We start from the raw sequence: 22,650 nt of genomic DNA on the forward strand, positions 1-22,650 counted from the left end.
TAATGGACCTCTTTTCTATTTGAGTTTGAGCCTACTGGTCTAGAACCCTGAGAGGTTAAATAACCTTTCATATGAAAAGTTTAAGTGACTTGCCTAGAGTCACACAACTGATAAAGTCTGGTGCCAGAATTGAACTTATTTTCCTGACTTCAGTTCCAGAACTCTGTCCTCTGGGCTTCTAAGTGGCACAGTGGACAGAGTTTCAGGAGGGTGTGAGTTCATATGCAGCCTCAGATACTTACTATGTGACCCTAGACATGTCAATTAACCCTGTTTGCCTCAGTTTCCTTATCTGTAAAAATGAGCTGCAGAAGGAAATGACAAACTACTTCAGTATCTTTGCCAAGAAGACCCCGAATGGGGTCATGAAGAGTCAACAGCTGAAACAACAGAACAAAAAAATCCAGAATCTGTTGAAGGAGGAAAAAGCCATGTGGTATAGTAGAAAGAGCAGTGACCTGGGGAGTCAGGAGCTGGAGTTCTAGTCATGGGACTGCCATGAATTAGCTGTGTGACTTTGCCATAGTTGATTTACTTCTCTGGGCCTCAATTTCCTCATCTGTAAAATGAGGAGGTGGGTCTAAGGGATGTCTAAAGATCCCTCAAATTCTGAATTTCTATGATTTTAAATCCAGAGAAGTTGATTTACATATCTCTCCTGTTCCTACCCCACTCTTTGTCCTGTCCTTGATCATCTGGCATCCTTTCTGCATTCCAGGGAACTCAGTCTGTCATCATGAAACGAGAAGAGTAGGTGGAAATGACATGTCTCTTTGTGTATCTGCCTTCTCCCAGGGTCACCTTTGTCTCTGCTGGGAAAGGCTTGTGTCCTATCTCTGGCACTGAAAGCCCCAGAGCAGGGGGCTGCCTGGTTTTCCCCAGGCAACTCCACTTCCCTCAATCCAGTTGCTGTGGAAAATAGCAGGGAACCAGCTGCCTGATGTGACCTCACCCATCTGTGTTGGGCTAAAGTGGAGGTGGGGAGTTCTTTAGCTTCTCCAGGATGCCCACTCCTTCAACCCTTAGCTCTTTTAGCAGGGACTTTCTCCAGATCCACCTTCTTATGGGGAAGAGAATAGGACCATCAGTCTAAGGGACCTGTCCTGGGCAGCTGAAGATTTACTGAGTTTGACCATCCAGATGGGCCAAGTCCCAAACTAAACATTCTCTTCCTGGGCCTCCCTATCTCCTATCCCCTCCCAGTCTGGGTTGGAATGAGTATTACAGGAACAAATGATTAATCTCAGGGAAGCTGAGAAAAGAGAAGAGAGGAAAAAATTTGTTTCCAGGAGGGTCTGATCTTGTCAAGGCTGTCTCTTATGGGTCCATTCTCAGTGGTGATATATTAGAGGCTGGGCTCCCAGTTTGCATCGCTCCTTCCCCAGACTGTCTGTGTTTTGGGGATGTGAGTGCCAAGGGTCAGATGTAACTACATGCCCTATTCTCTCTTTCCAAAACATCCCTCTATATAATTTTCAATCTCTATCTATCTACTGGTATTTTCACTACTGCCTACAAACACCCCCAAGTCTCTTCTATCCTTGGATAAAGCCTTCGCTAGACTCTACCACCCCTGCAAGCTATCATTCTGCATCTCTCCTCCACCTGACATGTGACGTTTCATTTGTCTCTGTATCTTTACATGGTCTGTCCTCCATGCTTGGAATGCCCTTCCTCCTTACCTTTATTTCTTAGAATCCTTTCTCTCCCTTGAAGCTCAGCTAAAGAACCACCTTCTACACGAAATCTGTTCTGATTCCTCAAATTGCTGCTGCCTTCACTTGAATTACTTTTTATTTATTTTACATACTTATAGATGTGCATTATTGTTTCCTTGTAGGAAAGTATCCTTTTTTCAATTTTTTGGACATTTCCAATCCAGGAATATGTTTTGTTTCACCATATTTGTTACAAAGGTTTTGTTTGTGTTTTCCAGTGGTGGAGTGGGTGGGTGAGAGAGATAGAGATCAATTTTTGTTAACTGAAAAAAATTAATTTTAAAAAGTGTGACATGATTTTAAAAAAGTAAGTTCTTTGGGGACTTTTGTCTTGGCATCTTAGTGCCTAGCCTATAGGATCTAATTAAATGAATACTGACTAATTGATAGCTTATGATACCAGTTTTTCTATTGATTTCTTTAGGGAGTTAGTTGGGGGTGGCCAATGTGGAAAGGGTTAGAAAAAAGAATCTTGTTGTTCAGTTGTGCTCAACCCTTTGTGGCCCCTATTTGGGGGTTTTTTTGGCAAGGATACTGGGGTGGTTTGCCCTTTCCTTTTCCTGCTCAATTTATAGATAGGGAAACAGGCCAACAGGGTTAAGTGACTTGTCCAAGCTTGTACAGAGTGAGGAGGCTGCATTTGAACGAATGTCCTCCTGACTCCAGACCTGGCACTCTATCCACTGCATCACCCAGTTGTCCAATTTATTGGCATAAGATAAGGAAATTCCCTCTACTAACAATTAAAGTTAGCATTTGCTCTGTAACTTATGGTCTTAGAGAATTGTCTCAGGACACTGAGAAGTTAAGCCCAAGGGAATAGAAGGATAGAACTAGAGCTGAAAGAAATTTTTCCTGGTCCATCTAGTCTAACCCCACCCATTTTACAGATGGGAAAACTGAAACCAAGGGGAGTTAAATGACTTGCCCCATCACATAGGCAGAATGAACATGAGGCAGATCTTCAACTCAATTCTTACTGACTCTTCCACTAGACCACACTTTCTTCTAAACCTTAAATTTCCAAATAAATAGGTGATATTATTAATCAGCACTGTGACCATTTCTCAGTTCTCATCCTCCTTGACCAAACTTACAGTAGTTGAAACTGGTGACCATCCCCTTGGATTCTCCTGATGTCACTCCTTCTTTGCCTGGACACCCGCTGCTCTTGAGTCTTGCTGTTTTGATGGTCTTTCTTGAGTACCTTTGCTGGTTCAAAGGATCAGAATATCAAAGGACTGACTTTTTTAAACACTTGGATTTTGTTAGGACACAAGAGACACTTTGAAACAACTCCCCTTATAAAGCACATTCCCCGAAGGGGAGGAACAACTTTCTAGTGCATTATAAAACAGAAAAGAGGGATGTCTTCTTTAACATAGACAGATAGATGCTCCTAACACTGACCTTGGCATTTGAAGAGCTTTGTGGTCTCTGTTTACATTGTCTTGTCTATATTATTCTTTTGCCTCTGTTTTCTCTGCTTGGTAGCATTTCCCCCAAGTCTTTCTGTGTTTCTCTGAATTATTCCTATCTGTCATTCCTTAAGGAGCAGTAATGTTCCATTGCATTCGTATGCCACAATTTCTTTAACCAACTGCCCAGTCATTGGGTGGAGGGTTAGTTTCCAGCTTTTTTTATCATGAATAATGTTGCTGCCATCACTTTTGTCCATATGGGCCTGTTTCTGTTAATAACCTCTTTGGGACAGAGCCCTAATGGTGGAATTTCTGGGTTGAAGGTCATGAACAACCCAGTAGCTTTTCTTGAATAATTCTCAATTGTTTCCCAGAAGAACTGGACCACTTTGTTGCTTCACCTGCCGTGAACGTGGGTCTGTCTTCTCATACCTCTTCCAACAATGAGTTTTCTTATCTTTTAAAATCTTCAGTGACTTTAGCTTTGCTACTTTAGGGTTGTTTTAATCCCCTGATTATCAGTGATTTAGAAATTTTTTCAAAGGGTTACTGATAGAGTTTTTATTTCTTCATTTTGGTACTGGATTTAAAACAATAAACTTTTTTTTGTTGTTGTTTTCTTGGCAAGGATACTGGAGTGATTTGCCATTTCCTTCTCCAGCTCATTTTACAGATGAGGAACTTAGGCAAACAGGGTTAAGTGACTTGCCCAGGGTCACCCAGCTAGTAAGTGCCTGAGGCTTGATTTGAACTCATGAAGATGAGTCTTCCTGACTCCAGGCCCATTGCTCTCTTAAGTGCCTCTTACGTGTCAGACACTGGGCCTTTAAGCATTTTAAATAACATCTCCTTTGATTCTCAGAGCAACTTTGTGTGGTAAGTGTTATTATAATGCTCATTTTACAGGTGAGGAAACTGAGGAAACAAAGCAAGCAGAATTTGGAAAGGACCTCAAAAGTCATCTAGTCCAGAATCCTTACTTTACGTATGAGAAACCTGAGGCCCAGAGACTCGATGTGGACCTCGGTACTGTGGTTCCATAGCTACACTAGGTTCACCACACTAATTCATATGCTTCCTCCTGCCCTCAAGAAGGGCAAGTTCCAGAGAAAGTGCTGTACCTGGAGTCAGGAAGACAAAACGGTTTGAATCCTGCCTCAGACACTTTACTGGCTGTGTGACTCTGGGTAAGTCACTTAACCTCTCAGACTGTTTTCTCATTTGTAAAATGGGGATAATAATCATAGCACTTATCTCAGAGGGTTGTTGTGAGACTCCAATGAGATAATATATAGGCAAAGGGCTCGGCAAACTTTAAAGGTCTGTATAAATGGTAGCTAGTATTATTGTTATTGGGTATCTTAATTGGATTTGTAAGCAAAGGACCTGGGTTTAAATTCCAGCTGCACCAGTTACCAATTACTTATCTGTAAAATTAGGTTGGACCTTGATGATGTCTAAGGTTCCTTCCAGCTCAGTATTTATTAGGCATCTCTTATCTATCAGGTACTGTGCCAGGTGGTGGGGTTTACATGGACAAAAAAAAAAAAAAAGGATGTTTTATATTAATGAAGTTTTTATGATTCTATGTTTCATTTCAAAAGAATTTTTTAAAGCACTTACTATGTGCAAAGTCTAGGGATTCGATAAAATTCTCTGTATACTTTCCTCCTTGATGATCTTATCCCCACTCATGGTTTCAACTATCACTTCAATTCAGATGGCTTCCAAGTCTAATTATCAGCACCATTTTAGAGATAGGAAAACTGAGATTCAGATTGTTTTTCCAGTACTAGAGTGGAGACTTAAATTAAGGTCTTCTAAACTCCAAGCTCTTTCAAAATATCCTGCTGACAATTTGCAACTATGCCCAAAGGGCTATAAAACTGTGCATATCCTTTGATCCAGCAATTACACTGTTAAGTCTGTATCCCAATGAGATCAAAGAAAAAGGAAAAGGACCTATATATATCAAAATATTTGTAGCAGCTCTTTTTGTGGTGGCCAAGAATTGGAAATTGAGTAGATGCCCATCAATTGGGGAATGGCTGAAGAAGTTGTGGTATATGATTGTGATGGAATACTATTGTACTATAAGAAATGATGAAAAGGATGCTTTCAGAAAAACCTGGGAATATTTACATGAACTGATGCAAAGTGAAGTGAGCAGAAACAGGAGAACATTGTACACAGTAACAGCAGCATTGTAAGGTGATCAATTATAACTGACAGCTCTTCTCCACAAATACGTTCCAAAGGAGTCATGTTGAAATATGCTATCCACATCCTGAGAAAGAGCTGATGGAGTCTGAAGGCAGATCAAAGCACGCTATTTTCATTTTTTTATGTTTTTTGTCTATTTCTTCTTTTATAATATGACTAAATATGATTTGCATGATTGTACATGTATAACCTATATCAAATTACTTATCTCAAGGAAGGGGAAGGGAAAAGAGGGAGAGAATTTGGAACTAAAATGTTTTAAAATGATGTTAAAAATTGTTTTTACATGTAATTGGGAAAAAAGAAAATATTATTTAAATGTATATGTCTGTATATATTTCCTGCTGAGTCTAATGGAGTTCTTATACTACTAGTCCAATATTTTTTATTGTTGTTGAATCATTTTTCAGTTGTGTTTGACTCTTCATGATATCCCTTTGAGATTTTCTTGGCAAAGATACTGGAGTGGTTTGCCATTTCCTTCTCCAACTCACTTTACAGATGTCAAAACTGAGGCAAGCAGGGTTAAGTGACTTTCCTAGGATCACACAATTACTCTGGAGTTAAACTCAGGAAGATGAGTCTTATTGGCTTTAGCTCCAGTACCCTATCCACCATTCTACTTAGCTGCCTCCTATCTACTAAATTTAGTTCAATTTCCCCCTTGAACTTAAGTCCCAGATTTCTACCTGCTTGCTGGACTGCTGATTTTCTAGGATGTCTCACCAACACCTCCAACACAACTTCAAACTGAGATTCTCCCACACATTTGCCATTCCCCCCAGTTTCTCTGTTTCTGTTGGTGGCACGATAGTTCTACCAGTTGGCCAGATTAGAAACCTCAGTGCCATCTTTGAGTTTTCCTTCTCCCTTAATCTCCCTCTCTCATATTAATATCTAATTAATACGGAATCTTTTCAATCTTTGCATTAACTGAATTTCAGTTTCCACATTTGTAAAATGGGGGTGACTAAATGAAAAGCATTTATTAGGTACCAATCATGTGCCAAGAGAGACAGCTGTGGTATAGGGGATAGAGAGCTGGTCATGAGATCCAAGAGGATTTGGGTTTAAGTCTTCCTTTTTACCTGGCTGTATGATCTCTTAACCTCTCAGTGCCCTAGGTGACTCTCTAAGATGATATTGCAAAGGAAGGTGTCAACCTGCTTTGTTTAGGGGGAATTTCTTCTTCTGGGAGTTCTCTTTAGCAAATGAAATCACAGGTTTTGTTCCTATCCTTATGCACTAAGCCCTAGGGATTCAAATATAAAATCCAAGGAAGGATGTTTTGGTTTGGGGAGGTCAGGCAATTGCCATGGGATGTACTCTTTTCTACAAGTGACAGTTGTAATGGATTTTGGTGAGTATTTCCAGAGCATGAGATAGAACCTGGAATAGAAGGTACTGGTGTGGTAGCAAGGGTGGATGACAAGATAATGGTCAACTGGATAGGATGTGAAGCTTGGGACTGGGATCAGCTACATATAGTGAGTGCTATGCATTTGAATTGACTCACCAAAGCTGAGTGGATTAAATCACCTAGGGTCTTAGGACTTGGAGGGAGCAGCAACATATACTATGTCTAACCCAGGGGGTTGTTGGTGATGTTGTTTTTTAAAAGGGAACGAAGGAAGAAAAGACAGAAGACAGGAAGGAAGGAAGAAAGGAAGGAAGGAAAGAAGCCAAGGAGTGAAGGAGGGAGGAAGGAAAGAAGGAAGAAAGGAAGGAAAGAAGCAAGCAGGCATTTATTATGATATTACATTATGCCAGGCACTGTGCTAAGCATTTTACAAATATTTTCTTTTTTCACCCTCACAACTGCCCTGAGAGATAGGTGCTATTATTATCCCCATTCCACATTTGAGAAACTGAGGCAGGCAGAAATTAAGTAACGCAGGCCAATATAGCCAGTAAGTGTGTGAGGCTAGATTTGGACTCCTCTCCAAGCACAGTGCCCTTTCAGCTGTATACCTGGCTGCCTTTAGGCCCAGATGAGACCTTAAAATGGTAAAGAGCTTTGCAAATAAAAGATAGTAGTCCTGTTCACTTTCATTCTTGAAGACAGTCACGACATTGGGAAGATAACGCCATGCCATGCAATTTCATTGGACTTAAGTGAGGAAGGGCTGGCTTACTCTCTCCTCTGGAGCCATCTGGGTCCAGTGGCCAGATATAGATGAGGATAACTGGAGGTGGCTCTGGGTACAGTGGGAAGCCTTGTCCTTTTTGAGCTAAGGTCTTTCCCAGGTCTTATTAGTATTTAGGATAAGGGTCACTTAGTCAAGAGGTAGAGACTCCAAGGACCAGATCCCTTACTTCTAATCCTCATTCCATGGAGAAATCATAAAAGAGGTGGTCATGGTGGAATGGATGCTTCAGGTGGGTCCAACTGGTACCAATCTCTGCTATTTCCCCCCTTTGTAACCTTGAGCAAATCACTTGCTATCTTTGAGGCCTTAGCTTCCTCTTCTATAACATGAAGGAATTGGGCTTGCTGGTCTCCAATCCTAGGACTCCTTTTGTGCCAATTTCTTCTGGGGGAAAGAAAAGAGAAGGAAAATTAGAGACAAGTAGGAGTAAGTGGAGATGGGGCCTGCAAGGCCAGGGTGGGAGGGGGGGAATGTGCCATGGCAGCCCTTGTCTCTCTTACCCTTGCTGAGTTGAGCTTCAGGGTTGGAGAAACTAGAGTCAATACATAAACTCCTGGACCCTGAGCCAGACCTCCCCTCCTCACAGGACCGTCTTTGACCCTAAGCCTGCTTCTGTTTATGCAGCCGGTTTGAATTTTCCTCCAGCGTTAGATGATTGAGGGGGAGGAACTCTGGGAGACCTCTGGCTGTCCTGGGCGTGGTGCCCAGGTCCTGGGGGCTTGTGTGCCTCATTCTTTGAGTTGGTGTGTGGCTCACATATCCCTGCCCTTCAGAGCTTAACAGAAACCTCTCCTAGGTGTGGCCTGTAGCCCCTATTTACTGTAATGACATCCCCGGTTTTATGGGGGTGGTGCATTTTTTTCCCCCAGAGAGCTCAAAAGCCTTTTTTACTTCCACAGATGGGTCCATCATTCTGGTGAGGTGGAGAGGGATAGTTGAATTATTTCTCTTTGTTTTATTGATGGGGAGCTTGTAGAGGTCCCAGAAACCATTCTCATCAGAAGATTCTCATCAACCTTTTCATTTTATAGATGAGAAACTGAGGCCAAGAGAGGTTAACAAAACAAAACAAACTTGCCCCAAATAAACTTCAAGGGGGGCAGGGTTTGAACCCAGGGCTTCTGACTTCAGTGGAGAGGCTCTGTTGTGCCACACTTTTAAACAGAGAACTACACCAAGGTTTACTGCTCTAGGTAACATTACACAGTACCTCTCTTATCTTGTTCTCAGGAAGCCCCCATTTCATGTTTCAACTCAACTCTCATTTTCTTTGGACTCTCAGAGCTGGACAGGATGTCATGTTATCTGGTCTCTTGACAGATAACAATAATCTTAGGATGACAGAAGTAGACCCTGAAGGGGATCTCAGAGGTCACTGAGTTCAAACCCCTCATTTTACAGATGAGGGACCCGAGGCCCAGGGAGATGACGTTACTTCACTAAGGATAAACACTTAACAAGGAGCAGAATTGGGGTTTCCAGGTCCTCGGCCTCCAGGCCCAACAGTTTGCCTGCTGTACCACACTTAATAACTCACATTTCTGTAGCACTTTAAAGTTTACAAGGCATTTTCCTTGCAACAATCCTGCAAGGTAGGTAACACTAGCTATTCCCACTGTACAGATGGGTGACCTGTAATCTGGTTTAGGAGTCACTTGGGTCCTAGCAAGCAGAAGCAGAGTAGGGCTCTGGGGGCAGAAATGCTTTTACCATCCTTGTGACTGCCCAGCATGGACATGAATATGGAACAAGTTGTTATGACTTTTTAACAGAACATTTGTTAACCTTCTTTCTCCTATAGCAGAGGCCTCAGAGGGGTGGCCTGGGGCTGAGTTAATCGACTTCTCTGATTGGTTGCTTGGTGCCAAAGTTGAGCCCCGCCCTGTCTGCTCCTGGGCACACCATCCCTCTGTAGCCAGGTGGATTATTACACTTGTCTCTTCCTGGAGCAGGCTGCAGGGCTGAGGGAAGGGGATTAAGTCAAATGTGAGGTGTGTCTGCCAAGCTACTTGTGGTGTACTCCACTCTGGCAGGTAAGGAAGCATTCTGGAGGCTCGCCTGACTCTGAATGTCTAGGGGTCCCTGGAGGCTCTATGGGCGAGGGTGGAAGGAGAGGAGATCTTGTGGAAGGAGGAATTGATGCTTTTTGTGTGTTGCTGGCCTTCCAGTGCCACTAATCTTGTGGTCCACATCCTCTCCCCCAACTTCTTTCCCTCTTTTTCTGTCTTCTCCTCTTTGATTTGTCTCTTCCTTTTTTATTTCTGTCCTCTTTGTTTTCTCACTTCCACTTTTTTCTCTTTTCTGATTTTCTTTTTTTCTTTCTTTTTTATTTGTTTTTCTCTTCTTGTGCTACGCATCTCTCCCCCGTCTTTGCTCTTTTCTCCTCTCTCTCCCTGGACATTTTTTTCCCCTTTCTCATCACCTGTTCCCAAATCTCTCTGTCTCTTTCTTCCTTCCCTCACTGCATTCATCCATCTCCTCCTTCAGAGACCTCTCCTTCCCTGGCACTTTGCCTGGTCTTCTCTCCTCTCCCACGCAGCTCTGTGATCAGGAGCACCAGGAGCACTAGGGTGAGGACTGTCCAGGGAGGGAGCCAGAGTGACTGGAGCTGTTTGCCCAAGGTGGAGCTGGATTCTGTGTGAGTCCCTGGTCTGGGGACCGAGGCTTTTGTACGAGACCTTCTGACGCCTTTTAATGGCTTTACTTCCATCTCTTTGCCTAATGGAGCAGAAAAGCAGCAGGGTTCCTAAGTCCAGAGACAGTTTTTGGAAATTAGCTGCTCTTTCCCACAGCCCTGATTTGTCAGACATTGGGTCCAATATCCGTCTGATTGGTGGGCAGCTTTTACTGGAAAGTAGGATGTTGTAGTGGAGGAATAATGAGCTGAGGCTTGAGATCTGGCTTCTAGAGCAGATCTGCCAATAATTATCTGTATGATAATAGTCATAATAATAACAACTAACATCTATATAGCACTTACTGGGGGACAGGCACTGTACTAAGCATTTTACAATTATTATCTTATTTGATCCTCACAGTAACCATGGAAGGGAGGTGCTGTTATTAACTCCATTTTATAGATAAGGAAACAGAGGCAGAGGTTAAGTGACTCGCCCAAGGTCACCTGGCTAGTAAGCATCCAAGGCCAGATTTGAACTCAGGTCCTTCAGATTTCACACTCAATGCTGTTTCCAACATGCCAAACTATTTGACCTCTTTTTGCTTTTCTCTTATCTGTCAAATGAGAATACTACCATATTTGCTCTGCTTACCTCACACAGATAATATAGAGATCGATATATAAGAAAGAGATAACATAAGAGTGAATGTTATGCCAATTTATTGTTCCAGTGGAAGGGGCTAAGCAGTCTTAGGTACAGTCAGATTTTCTGCTGGGGTCCCTCAAGATGAAGAAGCAAGTCCAGCCTCCCAAACCCCAACTCCCTCACCAATATGGATGCTTTGCAATGGAGAAGAGTCAGGAAAAGCTGAGTTTGGTTCCTGTCTCTGAAACTTAGTACCCATATGTCTTTGGGCAAGTCATTTGACGACTCTCAGCCTCAGTTTCTCATCTGTAGAATGGAGGTTCATTGTGAGAATTAAATAAGATTATATATACATGTGTTATGTATGTATACCTATGTCTGATATATATATATATATATACACACTTAGGTATGTATGCATGCATACATTTGTATGTACACATATTAGATGCAGGCGTGTATATCAATGTGCAAACCTTAAAGCACTTTGTAAATAGTCTCTGTCTTTATTTTGGGTACATTTAATACGCTGCATCCCCCTTCCTTTTCATCGGGGGTATAGGTAGTCAGACATTAGAGACTTTGTATGGTTCTGTATGTGCCTGCATTAGCCTGAGGTCTGGAAGGGGAGGCTCTTCTCTGAACTGACCTGGGGGATACTTGCCCCTGGCCTGGAGATTCCTCTCCCCTGAAATTTTTAAATCAGGCCAATGAAAAACTGCTTTCTCTGGCTTGATGCATCTAAGCCCCAAATTCTGCTGCCATGATGGTGGTACCTTCAGCCACCATATGCAGATACCAGGACGCTAATGTCCAATTCCTCTCTTCTCCTTTGCCCTTTACTACACACACTCTAATCCACAAATGAGGTTCTCCTAGGGATTTTTTTTATACAGGTGAAAAGCTCTGTATTAGGGCTTCAAGACATCTTTCCCTGTTTGATTGAGAATGACAATTTTCTCTTCAGAATACTCACCACTAATTGGACATTGGCTTTAGTTCTGGTTGAAAAATTAAATGCTCACCCTCAGCCAATCAGAAAGTCCCCTGGTCAATGTGGGCTGTTCTTATGATGCCTTCCAATGTAATCACCATCTAAACAACTGCCCACCTAGTCTTATATAAGCACAGGCCAACTGGGTAATTGCTATAGCCTAGGAACAGAGGCTTTAGAGAATCTGAGACATCTATCTAGCCTAGGGATTTTTAACCTGGGGGAGATTTTAGGAGATCTGTGAACTTGGATGGAACATTTTAAACATTTTTTTAAAATTAGATACTTTCACTAATTTTTTTGGTTTCTTTTCTAGTCCCATATATTTTATTTTGTGCATTGAAAAATGAGGAGGAATCCATAGGCTTTACCCAGCCTGGTTGCCAAAGAAGCCTGGCTACAAAAAAGGTTAACACTGTCCCCCCAGCCCATTTTAGAGAAGAAGACACTGAGATCTACACAGGAGAAGTCCCAAGCCTCAGCAGAGCCCAGGGGCCCCTGATTTAACATCCAAAGTTGTTTCCACTTCACTCCAGTCTAACATTGTAGGTAACAGACAACCCTGGAAAGGGAAGGGATAAGCATTTATATAATATCTACTCTAAGCCAGACACAGAGTTTGGTGCTTTTTCTTTGATCCTTAACACAACCCTGGGAAGTAGATGCTATTATAACCCCCATTTTACAGATGAAGGAACCGAGGCTGAGGGTAGTTAAGTGATTTGCCCAGGGTCACGCAGGGAGGAAAGGTCTGAGGCAGGATAAAAAGTCAGATCTTTCTGACTAGGCCTGCGGCTCTGTCCATCTCACCACCATCTGCCACTCCCAGAGGCAGATATATAACCCCAAAGGTATACTAGGACCCTATTGCACAGGTTATAAATACCTCTCATTTTTTTCATCTCACTTGCCTAGGGGGGGTTGAGTTCATACTCAATGGCCTCAGGGGAACCCTGCATTTGTATGTGTGTGAGTGTGTGTGTGAGTGTGTGTGTGAGTGTGTGTGTGAGTGTGTGTGTGAGTGAGTGTGTGTGTGAGTGAGTGTGTATGTGAGTGAGTGTGTGTGTGTATCTGTGCGTGTGATCTTTTAGTAGGGAAGAGAGAGGACGAATTCCTGACTTGTTTGTCTGACCTGCCCCGGTGAAGTCATTTCCCTCCTCCCCTCCTCTTCATGTCTATATAGTACTAATTACCAGGATCTAATTGTCCAATTACAACGTGACATAATTGAGACCCTGTTCCTTTCATCCTGGAGTCAATGAGCCTTATTACTCTGGAGGAATTGTTTGCTCTGAGTGGGGCCCCCATCCCCCTTCCCCCCCTTCCTTATCTCCCCTAGCTGCACATTGGTGGAGTTTCTGAGCCCACCAAGTAATAGAGTCAAGACTTTTCTAGTCTAGTCCCTTTCCTTTCTGGACCTACTCTTTGAGCCGGTTACAGGGGCTTCGTGTAGCTTGTGGGAAGGAGCTTCCAGACTATCCATCCAGTCAGTTTTTAATTATCTGTGTTAATGGCAGGCAAACACTCCAAGATGAAATGACAGTAAGTCAGTCAGTCCACATTAAGAGCCTACTATGTACCAGGCATTGTGCTAAGTACTGGAGAGATAGAGATAAAAAGACTGGCCTTGTTCCCAGGGAGCTCGCAGTCTAATGGAGAAAATAACCTACAATCCGTTTTGTGTACCCAGGATAACTGTTTCATCTGCATTGATAGAGAGAGTCTCCACACTGGGAGTTCCCCACATTGGTCAAATCACAGATCCAGCTATTCTAATTCCTTTCCCCTGCCCTTCCTTGCCCCCCACCCTGCACCTCAGCAAATATACAGATGATCCCTTTATGTTTACTTTTGGAGAGTCAATTCAATTCAAATTTGTTTTAAGTACTACAGACCACTGTGTTGAGCCCTAGAGGGGATAAAAAATTTAGAGAAGAGAGTCCTTGACCTCATGGACCTTTGAGCATGACCAGGGAATAGGATGCATCCAGATGATTATAATATAAAAAATATGCTTAATTGACTATTTTCATGACAAGTGCATTAAAGTGATACATGTGATGTACTGTATGAAGTTGGTGAGACAAAAGGATACCTAATTGGGGTTACTTATTCATTCATTCAGCAAGGATGTGTAAAGGTCTTCCTGTGTGCCACGCCCTGTTCTAGGTACACCAAAAATGAAATAACATCTGCCATAGAAGAGCTTCTATTTTAGTGGAGGAAAACAGTATATACATAGAAAATTAAATACAAAGTTGATACAATGGGATTTCTGGGGGGGAGGCCACTAGCAGCTGGGCCAGGGATTCAAGATAGACTCCTTTTAGGAGGTGACACCTGGGCTGAGCCTTAAGAGAAGTCAAGGTGCCCATGAGGCGTGGGGGACACGAGCTGGAAGGTGATCAGGGAAGACTTCATGGAGGAGGTAGGATTTGAGTTGTGTTTCCCAGAGTGGAGAAGGAAATGACAAACCACTCCAGCATCTTTGCCAAGAAAACCCCATAAGGGGTCATGAACAGTCTGACATGACTGAAAAATGAGTGAACAATAACAGATCTGAAATTATGAATGGATAGAGCACTGGTTATGGAGTCAGGAAGACTTCTCTTCATGAGTTCAAATCCAGCCTTCGATACTTACTAGCTGTGTGATCCTGGGCAAGTCACTCAACCCTATTGGCCTCAGTTTCCTGTAAAATGAGCTGGCAAAGGAAATGGCAAACTATTCCAATATCTCTACCAAGAAAACCCCAAATGGGGTAACCAAAAGTCAGATAATGACGGAAATGACTCCACAACGGTAATTCAACAGGCAAAGTGGACTAAGAACATTCTAGTCATAGGGAATCGTGTTCTCAAAGACTCAGAGGCAAGAAGTTGTAGTACTTATTAGGGAGACAAAGAGTAGGTCAGTTTCCTGGGACAAGTAGTGTCCTCCAGAGTACATCCACAGTTAGCTGGCCTCCCACATAAGCTTGCCCATCTCCTTTCTTACTTGCCCCTGACCAACTCCAGTCTTAATCTTCGCTTGTTAGGGACCCACCCACACCCAGTCAGGTGCTTCAAGGGAAAAGTCTGCTCATAACCGAAAGTAATGGCTTTGTTTCTGTAAGCCTTAGTAAGGAAAGGGTTCTATCCAGCAATCCTCATTTATGATCTCCTTCCTTCTCACCCTGCCCTGGGGCATTTTATAGATGACCATGTTTGGTCCAGAAAGGACTTATTTGAGGGTATAGTGGGAATTTCAGGCCCAGCAAAGAAGAGGAAAATAGGACAGGGCACTGAGTCGTCCTGGTTTTTTGACATCTGTTTTCTCCCCTAATCCAGTGCAAGCTTTCTTAAGAATCAGGCTCAAATTGGCTTTGAGTTCCTTTTTCTTTTCTTGTATTTTTTCCATCTTGGATGCCCTTGATGAGGTGCCATGAAGTCTCAGATCCACAGAGCCAGGTGGCCTCTGGTCCTCTGGAGCCTGAGGTATCTTGGGGCTTGGCCCAGCTGCTGGCCCCATCTGTCCCTGCAGATCAGAGATGGGAATCTTCAATTAGGCAATTAGAGCTAACAACCGGCCACCCTGGAGGAGGAGGCCTGCTCAGGACCTGTCGGTAAAGTGTTCGACTCAGAGAGCTTCTATTCGGGAAAACATCTCATCCCAGTTCTGCTAACAGGAGTCTAGGATTTCAAGGGCAGAATGGAAGCCCAAGATCAGAGATCCTTGGCCACACGTGTGCACACGTGGGCACATGTATGTGTGTGTGTACACGTGTGTGTGTGTACGCGCGTGTGTGTGTGTGTGCTACAGACTCCTTGGCAGCCTAGTGAAGCTTATTCAGAATAATAACCCTTCTCACAATGATGTTATTAAATAATTGGAGGAAATACTAAATTTCCATTAGACATTAGTGGAAAATAAAGGTGTTTTTTTTTCCATTCAGACTCACAGAGGACAGGTTAAGAACCCCTGCTGTGGAGAAGAAAAGCCCCTGGAAAATGAAGGGAGGCTGGCAGGGGCACTGGATGAATCTTTAATCCTCCTTCTTGCTGTATTTCCTTGTGTGTGCAGTATTGTGGCACAACCAGACATAACCCCAGGCTTCGTTTTGTATGAATAGTTATCTGCATTTCTTTCTCCTCCATTACAATCTGAGCTTCCTAAGGACTAGGCATGTTGTCTGACTGATAAAGAGAGATTCAGAATTAATAGAAAGAAGGGGATGATGGGGTTTGCTGTTGAAGACATAGGGAGCCAAGGAGACTTGGTCTTCCTTCCCTGTTGAGAAGCCATCAGAGACTGAGAGGTGTGTGAGGGAGTCTTACTGCTTCATTCATTCATTTATCTGCTACCTTTCCTGCCTTCCCTAGGGCAACTTCTTATGCCTTGTGACTCAGAGAGTCTCCGGACCTTGAGGGTACGACTCTGGACCCAGACCACAAAGATGGTTTGACTTTAGGTTGTGACCTTAGGTTGTGACTTTAGGTTGAGGCAGAACCAACTCTCAATTAGCTAGTGGAAGGGAAGAACCTCTGCTATGGTAGATCATCCAGGCCTTGGCTTCTCGCCCACCTCCCCTTCTCACAACTCTTTGTATTTTCAGGTACAGGAGAGCGACTGGGAGGGAAGAGGGGCAGGCCTCCATTTCAGGTTAAAATTGGATTTGGAGTTTGCGCATTTCAGTTCTCCATGTTTTCTGTCTTTCAATCCTTAGGGGGCATTGATCATCTCTTGTAAATCTTAGTACCTGCTCTGCTCCCCTTACAGAGTTATTGTGAAGACCTACTACGAAAGTGCTTTGGAAACCAGAAAGGACTGTAGAAATTCGAGGAGTTGTTATTATGTATGGATCCTCTTAGAACCTTGTACTTAGTGGTCACTCAGTAAATGTTTGCTTTTTCCTTCCTTGAAAACCTAAAGCACAGGGTTTGTGCCTTTCCGTTGGCCCTTGGCTGTTCAGTCATACACTATAGTTAAGAAGTAGACTATAATCCAGCAGGGTATAATCCATGAGGTCAGAGATCATGCCCTTTTTCTCTTTGTGTCCTCCACAGGTCTTAGTTTAGTCCTTTGCCCAGTAGTCCTCAATAAATATCTGTTAAATGAAAGTATAAGCGAGTGGATGTAGCATTAATTTTCCCTTGGCAGACCAAGAGAGAATGAGTTCCCCAGTCCTGAGCTTTCTCTTGGAGGGTCTCTGTGGAGAGGCAGAGAAGGCTCTACTCCAACCCTTCAGGCTCAAGGACATGGGTCAAACTGGACTGTGGGGGAGCAGAGAGCTATGGATTTAGGCTGCCCAGGGCCCTGGAAGAAGTCGGTCACAGCAGGACTGGACATGTTAGGAACTCGGCAGCTTATTGGGCAAAGCAGCTTAGGGAAAATTAAGTGGATTCTAGCCAGGGGAAGCACGGCTGGCTGCCCTGGATTGCTAGGAGGGGGCTGTGCTGGGTTCCCAGATGGAGAGGCATGGTGGGTCAGGTGACTTACTCTTTTCAGTAGGAATGGGGGCGCTGCCTTCTTTTATGCTCAGCCCTGTTTGAAAGCTGCTCAGGGCCCAGTTGGCTTTGGTGACTTGGGGAAAAAAACCAAATATTGGTCCCCTGCTTCAGAGAGACCCACATTCAGAACAGGGAGAGCAAGGAACCTGAAGGCTCTGGTTTCTTCCTTGTAGCCTTACAGCAGGCTAATGAAACTGTTTAAATAAAGATCCATTCCCCTGGCGGCTGAAGAAGCCAAAGTCCATGCTGTGGAGTGGGGTCTTAAGCTGAGGTAGATACAGATTTAAGGATTTGTCATTTCTTCCTGATATTCAAAAGTGCTTTGTTAGGGTGCAGAAGGGAAATCAATCCTCAAGACCTGCAAAGACCATACTTAAGGTCCCATTACTGTTCTGCCCTTGCTCCCCAAGGTTTTCAACATTCTGGAGGACAGAGATCTCATTCTGTACTAGCCATGTTCTCTGGCAAAGCAGAGCCCTGATGATATTTGAGTCCCTGGGGGCAGCTTTCCCTTTTCCTGCCCTTCAAACCCAGTTTGCTTTTCTGTTACATAAAATAAAGTGATGATTTTTCTCTGCCATTCATTTTTTCTGGGGGTGGGTGGTGGGTGGGAAGCCCTCAGAGATCCATTGCGGTCTGAGTAGCTGAAAAGTCAGTTGGTAGAGAATACAGCGTGGTTAAATATCCCAGGTTTACTTCTCCACCCACCAATGACAGGGGATAAGAGACTTTGCCAAAGTAAATGAATCTCCCCTTCTCTTCCCATTAGAGAGGCTGGGTCTTCTGATCTGGAGACAGGGCAACTGATGAGGAAGAGTGTCGGGGAGACACCTGTGTGTTGAGGATAGCACTAATTAGACTTTGAATTTCCTAATCTTCTTCCAATTAACTTAAAGCAATTTTTCTTCTCTGACTTCACTTAGACCCTGGCAGGGAGAGAGATTGGAAAGGCTATCATACCCATTTGACACATTCTCGTTTGACAAATAACTGGCCAAGGTTGCTTAGCATTTTAAGGGCAGAGCTAACTAAAGCTAGTCCTTTAGCCACATAACATCCAGCTTTCAGGATTCTGTCACTATTCACTAGCCCTCGATGCCTTTCTCTAGCTCCCCATCAATCCCAGTGTTGTTGATCTAAACCTGGACTGAATCTCAGAGGCCATCTATTCTGACCTCATTTTACAGTTGAGAAAACAGGCCCATGAGTTTAAGTGACTTATCCAAGGTCACATAGGTTATAAACAGAGATGGAGATTTGAACCTAGCATCTATGACTTCAGAGGCAATATTCTTTCTACTGGAACATGGCTGCGTCCCACCCTATAGCTCTTGCTGAGCACCAGGGAGGAGTGTTCTCATTCTCCTTTTGCTGAGTTTTCCTTCTTCTTCCCCCTTCCCAGTGGATTTCTCTTCCTGAGATAGCGCTTAAACAAATAGCTGGAGATTGAGAAACTTTCTACTGGCCTCTCCCCACCCCACCCTAACCCCATAAAGGCTGTACTCGCTCAGCCTTATTTCCTTTATCTTCATTAGAGTTCCTTTCCAATCATGTCTTTGTTTCTAATTATAAATATTTTCTCTTTTCCCATTCCCATGCCTTGGCCTTGGTCAGGGGAGGGTGGTGGGGATGGGGTGGGGAGGGGTAGGGATGGTGGAAATATGCCCCATATCTTGCTCCAAAGAACCCTATCCTGACATCAGAACTAAGGAGGGGACAAAATACTTTTGGGGAACACCCCCATAGGGGAGAGATAGTAGGATAGGGGGAGAGGGGAGATGGAGGCTATAAAACTGTTTCATAGCTCGGATAGATACCCACTGACTGACTTACTGAGTCTTGTAATGACTGCTGTTGACTCATCCAAACTACAGTCCTTGGGGGAACGTCAAGACTGGGTCATGCTTGTGACCTAATAATGCACTCAATAGCACTTAGAGTGTTTGTTCAGTGAGTCCACAAAGGAGTTTCAAGGCTAGATCTTAACAGCCATCAGTTCTGGAGAAACTTAGACATTTGGACTGGGCTTGGCTAATTATACCTTTCTATATTCTGCCCTCCTATGGAAAGCTATTGAAATTTCAAGTTGCACACTAATAATTCATATTTCTTTATGTAGTACTCTATGCTTCACAGTATGGTGTTTGTAGTATATAGAGTTTTGGACTGGGAGTCAGAAAGACCTGGGTTTAAGTCTAGCCTCACGCAACTATGTGACCCTGGACAAGTCACTTAAGCTTTGTATACTTCCAACTACTTCCTAGGACTTACTGTCTGTAGATAGGTTGTGATCTGCACTGGTAGAATGAGATCCCACACTGGGAGTTCTCTAGGCTAATGAGACCATAGGCTGTTCTTGTATTACAGCTCACAGAATGCTCTCTTCATATCAACATCACCAGGTCAGTAGCACAAGCATTGCAATTCCCATCTGAGCAATGGAAGAGCTCCAGTTCCGAGATGTTTACAAAGTGCTTCATATACATTAGCTCATTTCAGGAAGATACTAGTATTATGCCCATTTTATTAAAAATTGAGGTCAAGGAAGACAAAGTAACTTGCTCAGGGTCTTACAGCCAGTCATTGTTTGAAGAACGATTCAAACTAAGGTCTTCTTGACTCAGCCCTCTATCCTCTCTGCTATCTACTGCCTGTTGCTGTTCAGTTGTTTTTCAGTCATGTCTGACTCTTTGTGATCCCATTTGGGGTTTTCTTGGCAGAGATACTGGAGTGACTTAGGACCTGAGTTCAAATCTCACCTCAGCTAGTGAGTATCACTAGCTGTGTGACCTTGGGCAAGTCATTTAACCCCAATTGCCTTGTCCTGGGTCATCTCCAGTCATCCTGATGAATATCTGGTCACTGGATTCAGATGGCTCTGGAGGAGAAGTGAGGCTGGTGACCTGCACAGCCCTCCCTCACTCAGAACAAAATCAAGATGGCATGGTCTTCTTTGGCAATGAAGGACCAGCACACACACTGGAGTGGTTTGCCATTTTTTTCTCCAACTCATTTTGCAGATGAGGAAACTCAGGCAAATAGGGTGAAGTGACTTACCCAGGGTCACATAGCTAGTAAGTGTCTGAGGCCAGATTTGAACTCAGGAAGTTGAGTCTCCAGATCCAGGGTTCTATCCACTGAGCCACCCACCTGCCCATCTAGCTGCCTAAGAGAGATTAAATGACTTGCTGAAGGTTGCATAATGAGAGAATCACAAAATCAGGATACAAACCCAAGTTTCTGTCTTCCTGCAGCATGCATTTCCTAACTCTGTCACTGCCTCTACAGTACAGAGATGCTTTATGAGACATTCCATTGATGCTTCAGCCCTCTTCCTCTCAACTCCTGTGGCCTGGAGTGTATGTGTTGTCTTTCCCAGTAAGTTGTAAGCTCTTTTGTATCTCTAGCTCTGAACATAATGTCTAGTAAATGGCAGGTAAATAATAAATGCTTTTCAGTCAGAAAGCATTTATTAAGCACCTACTGTGTGCTAGGCACTGTGCTAAGTGTAGATTAATTGATTGATTCCTCCAACCTTAGTAGTCAATAATGTTGGTTGGACTAACTAGCTCTTGAATTGTCTGAATCTGGGACTTGAACCCAGGTCTTGTGATTCAAAAGTTCTATATTCTTTCCACAACACTACATTACCTTTCATCACTGGGTTCTCTCTAAGATTCCTTCCCCTTCTAAAAGTCTACGATTCTGATTAGTCTGATGCAGTGGAGGTAACACTGGACTAAGAGTTGTTGGGCATCGAGTCCAGTTATGATTTTTTTTTGGCAAATGATTCAATCTCTTTGTGCCTCAGTTTCCTCCTTTGTAAAACAAAGGACTTGGACTTAAATGATCTCTTATATCCCTATCAACTCTGACATGACTTGACCTGATTCTTGCTTCTTTGGTGTGGTGTACAACGTTGTGGTTCAGAGTTCTAATTCAGTATGTTTCCTTGCCATTCTGAGTTCCAAGGGCCATTTGACAGAAGCATCCACTATTCTGGACAAGCTCAATAATCTTTCTGGGCACCACATACTGATTTGCCACATGGAATAACAATATTTGCCTTGCTTATCTCAGAGGGATGTTGTGTAGGCATTGACTGAAGTAGTGGATGCTTTTAAAGGTTAAAAACTCTCTCCAAGTGTCAGGTGCTCTGGTGATTAATGAAGATGTTAATGCTGAAGAAGGAAGAGAAACTCAGAACAAACACACAAAAAATAACAAGTTATTTTATAAGATCACATCTAAATGAATTCAACTTAATTGTAGCAGAAGGAATGGGTATGCGAAGGGCAGTAATAATCAGGGTTGGTTGGGTAAGGTTTATCAAGGACACTTCCTAGAGGTGAGATGTTTAGATGTGGATTTTAAAGGAAGAAATAGATAGGGAATAGAAAAGAGAGGGGGATGTGATACAATAAACATTGCTTAAGTGCTTCCTATGTGCCAAGTGATGTAATAAGCACTGGGGATACAAATAAAGAAAAGAAAGATAGCCCTGCCTTCATGGAGCTTATAATCTAATAGGGAAGGCCAAAAGGAGGGGATGCCAAAAGGTTTTACCCAGTGAGAGGAAATGATGATGACGAGAAGAGCGCCTAGTGGCAGATTTAAGAAATGACTGGGATTTGGAGCCCTCTACGTATGGCTGTTGTTCTTCATGCTCAAAGAGCACCAAAATGACATCTCTATGTCCAGGTCAAGGTACTGTGTGTCTGATCAGACTGATAAGAGCTCAAAAGCTCTACCATAGGTCTGGGACACATAGTCCCCAACATTTGGGGTGGAGGTGTCTCTGAATTTGTACATCTCACGTTTCTTTTGAGCTACTGAAATTCTGCTTTGCTCAAAGCATCTTCTTTGATGTGGGCACACCATGCTGGGAGGTCCTGTGCCAGAACGTCCAAGGTCTCACAATTGATACCAAAGTTCTTCAGAGAGACCTTGAGAACTACCTTCCTTATATCCATTCTTCTGACCGCCATGTGAGTCCTTGCCTTGTGTGAGTTCTCTGTAAAATAGTCTTTTAGGCAAATGTACACTTGACATTCTAGCAACGTTGACCCAGCACCACTAGACTGATGGGGACTAGCAGCCTCCGTCAATCCCTGTCCTGTACTTGCCCTCTTGGTTAACTTGGTTTCTTTGTTCTGAGTCTACCCTTCTCCTCCATAGGGGAACTCTAGGCTTCAATTTTTCCCCAATTCTGTTTCAATTCTGTTTTGGACTCTATTTTAAGGGTCCTTCCCAGCAGAGAAGGTTGGGGATGGGGTGGGGGTGGGGTTGCCATTTGAGGAAACAAAAAGGGTATCCAAAGTACATAAATGATTCAAGTATGACAGAAGCAGTTTTAATCCCACACAGAAAGGGAATGCTAAGCAATAAA

General features: G+C 43.3%; 1 protein-coding gene across 15 annotated transcripts in view; it reads left to right on the forward strand.

Moving 5' to 3' along the window:
• Positions 1-22,650, forward strand: part of PLEKHA6 (pleckstrin homology domain containing A6) — a 218,170-nt gene that overhangs the window by 66,128 nt on the left and 129,392 nt on the right. The window contains exon 1 of one of the 15 annotated variants that reach the window (XM_072648101.1): positions 9,432-9,545. The exons of the other annotated variants lie outside the window; for them this stretch is intronic. The gene's annotated coding sequence lies outside the window, so the exon portion shown is untranslated. Of the gene's footprint in view, positions 1-9,431; positions 9,546-22,650 lie in introns of those variants that run through there. 15 annotated transcript variants of the gene reach the window in all.

This window comes from Notamacropus eugenii, chromosome 2 (assembly GCF_028372415.1).
Source record: "Notamacropus eugenii isolate mMacEug1 chromosome 2, mMacEug1.pri_v2, whole genome shotgun sequence".
Taxonomy (NCBI): Eukaryota; Metazoa; Chordata; class Mammalia; order Diprotodontia; family Macropodidae; genus Notamacropus; species Notamacropus eugenii.